This window comes from Nematolebias whitei, chromosome 9, assembly GCF_014905685.2.
Source record: "Nematolebias whitei isolate Nwh7 chromosome 9, NemWhi1, whole genome shotgun sequence".
Classification (NCBI taxonomy): Eukaryota; Metazoa; Chordata; class Actinopteri; order Cyprinodontiformes; family Rivulidae; genus Nematolebias; species Nematolebias whitei.
In genome coordinates this window covers 40,090,889-40,094,224 of record NC_056506.1, presented here as the reverse complement: position 1 = coordinate 40,094,224, position 3,336 = coordinate 40,090,889, and the positions used below count along the sequence as shown (strand labels likewise).

General features: G+C 38.0%; 1 protein-coding gene across 1 annotated transcript in view; it reads right to left on the bottom strand.

Annotated features, from left to right (window-relative positions):
* Positions 1-1,127, bottom strand: part of yes1 (YES proto-oncogene 1, Src family tyrosine kinase) — a 30,597-nt gene extending 29,470 nt beyond the window's left edge. Inside the window, exon 1 of the mRNA XM_037682349.1 lies at positions 775-1,127. The gene's annotated coding sequence lies outside the window, so the exon portion shown is untranslated. The remainder of the gene's footprint in view (positions 1-774) is intronic.
* Between the last annotated feature and the right edge of the window lie 2,209 nt (positions 1,128-3,336).

Below are 3,336 nucleotides of genomic sequence, written 5' to 3'. Positions count from 1 at the left end.
CCTGAATCCCAGTATGTCTTCAGTTAGACCAAGTCCCTGAATCCCAGCCAACACCACCTGTTAGTGCTCCTCACTTCTCCTCCAGCAGTCCTCTCCATTCCAGATGTGTGTGTCTGCGTGTGTGGAAGTGGGCAAGCTCACCAACAGAACCAATAATACCTAATATAATCAGAATTAGACAACATTCCAACATCATGTCAGTAGTTTACACGTGTACAGCCATTCAGTGGAGGCAAAGCTGCACCTTCACAATAAAAGCATGCAGTAACAGGATTGGAAACTTAAAATATGACGCAAAAAAAAAAAAATCTTAAAATGAGAAGTTTGTAAACTTTTTGGGAGCACTGCATTAAAAGGCCTAGAATAGCATGGGCCTGCAGCAGCTGGTGTGTGTGCGCGCGTGTGCGTGTGTAAAATGGGTGAGGCTAAATAGAAGTGGTGATTAAACTCTTGGTGAAAGAAATTTCAAACCAAACTCAAACGCAACACTGCGGTGTTTTGTTTGATTTTGTTTCCAGTTTATCAGCAGAAACCGTGAACGCAGCAGGACGGTTTGAGGAGCCTCCCTTCATTGTTTTTTGTCTCCAATCGATTATTTCAACAGAATAATCCTTTATATCGATTCCTGGGTTACGCGTGAAACAGAAATTGCGCTTTTCGGCGATAAATGACACCGAATAAACTCTCGTGGTCTTCTCTGAACTTTCACACCACAAGGCCCTGCTTGCCCCACTTTTATGAGAAAATTTGAGTTTTCTTGTTAGTTTTTCTTACCTTAAAACCAACCTCAGCCGCGTTGTGCGACGGCTACATGCGTCCCGAGAGCTTTTCCCTTCCTTCACCACCTTTTTGTGTCCGCCAAAGAAGTGGAAAGAGCCGACACAGGCACTCAAACGTTGAATCTCAGTCCTCCTTCTGTCCCATACCGATTAACTACTTCCCCAGCGCCAACTCCTTCCCTCCTTGGGATCCTTTTTTTAATTCCTTAACAGCGAAGACACCCCGCGAGCTTCCAAACACTGATTAATATGGCGGTGTGACCACGAAGCATAACAATAAAAGCATCAGAAATCGCCGCTTGATGGTGGGTCAGGGCTCCCCAGAAAGAGACAACAATAGCGGGTCCAGTTCGGATCAGAGAGGAGGCGATGAGGCCAAAGAAGGAATTGTGGTGCGTTCGGTGGCTCACATGAGACTCGGAATGTTTCCTTTCGGTTCTTTCAAAGTGGCCGCGATACATAAAAACAGAACATACTGATTTATTGTTACTTATTGTTTCACATTAAAGTCCTGACTAATATTCTCTTTAAAGGTTTGTCTAATCAAAAAGTTCTTAAACAACTACTCTTAGAATTGTATTTTTTTTTTAATATGTCAGGCAAATAAATGAATAATAAAGTGTTTTGCTGTAGTTCAGTGATGATTCAAAACCATAAAACCTTGGAGTTATGCAACAATGGTGGCTAAATTCTTGTCCACACAAGAATTTGTTCAAACTAGACATTAATGTTCAAACACACACACATCAAATATACAAATCTAAAGACATGTTCTGCAGACATGTTCCTGTTTTTAGTTTTCTACGTTTGCCTTATAATCTAGCTGTTTTGCTACTCTTTTTGCCATATTATTTGTAAAAAAAATTATTAAAAAAAAATCTGTATGCCTTTTTATAACTGTCTATTGTTGTCGCTGTTGTCCGTTGTTGTCATCATTCTTTGTTGAAATCAGGTCTTTCTTGTGAGTCCTCGAGGCTCAATGGGATTTACCTGTCTAAATATCGGTTGAACGAAAAAAGAAATTAGGTAGAAATGTTTTCATCTTATTTTTTGTTCCATTTGTTTGAATCCAGTCAGCACGTGCTTTAATTTCCGACAGACACTGAAGCAGACATCATATCCTCCTAAATGTCCCAATATGGCCGACGTTCGTGTCTCACGGCGGAGAAAAACCTCCACCTGACTCCGCAAATCATTAAAGAAACCCTTCAAATACGTTGCTCTTGCTCATTTACTCAAATCGTAAACAAATCCCTTTAAAAAAATCAAATAAAACGTAACAAACACGTGGTATTACCCGGCTTAACCTTTGAACCCAATCCCTAACGTGCCGGTGTTTGGCGCCCTCTAGTCAATTTATTATTTATTCATTGATTCTTTGGGATGTAAACTTCAGATACATTTGATCTTGATTAGTTTTTAGCGTGTTTTAATGAAGAATGGATGAAACAACTCAAACTATGTTTTGACCCATGACAAATTTAAATATAACGAGGATTAGTTTATATTTATTCCTCCTACAACTCTGAACACTCTTTAAGATTAATATATGTGCAAAATTCTGTTTGTAATTTGGAAGAATCCATGACTCACATTTAAAGAAGGAAGTAATGTTGACTATGCATTTTAATTTCTGCGGGTTCAACATGACTGAGTTTTCAAAACGTTTGCAGGGATTTGCTGACCCCTACCGACTCTGACTGCAACACGTGCAGAAACTGCAAAAGCAACATAAAGACCAAAAATTGTAAAAACACACTCAGAGCAAAAACACCAAATGAGCTTTAATTACATATTCACATTTTCATGATATATAAGTTTTTGTCCTCTATGTATTACTCATGAGTTAACCTAAAAAATATATGTTTACTTGCTGATTCAGGTGTTCTGATTGGTTCAGTGATCCAGCAGAAATAGATTTAACATTACTTGGGCTCTGTCCTGTTTCCAAATCTGTCAGCAGGCTGGCTGAATGGTGACGAAACAAGAGAACTCAGATGGCCACACGTCTAATAAGATAAACCACATTTCTTACTCCAACTTTACAAAGACAAACTAAAACTTAAATCTTATTTAGTGTGTAACATCTTGATATCAGATGCTCATCAGTTGAGTTGGTTATATTTTTTTAACCCACCCCCCTTTAAAATATTAAATAAGACAATGAAACTGCAACATTGTTATGTAATTTCCTGAATCCAAGTGAGTCCTGACTGCATTTAATTGAATTGAAAATTGACTTTCTTTAGTAAAATATATGTTTTGTTTTGTTTAGTGTAAACAAAAAAAAAGTTCTAAAAGAGGCTACAATTACAAAATTGAGCAATAAGACCAACAGTTTTCATCATTCAAATATTGTCATTATACCAGCTGATCAAAGCAGATGGACTCTTGTCCTGAGCCTGGTTCTGTTGGAGGTTTCTTCCTCATGAGGGAGTTTTTCCTTTCCACTGTCACCTTCATGCTTGCTCAATTTGACAGTCTGCCATGAAGGTAAACTCAGAGCAGTCTGCTCCAAATAATGTTAATAACTATAACTATATATATATATATATAT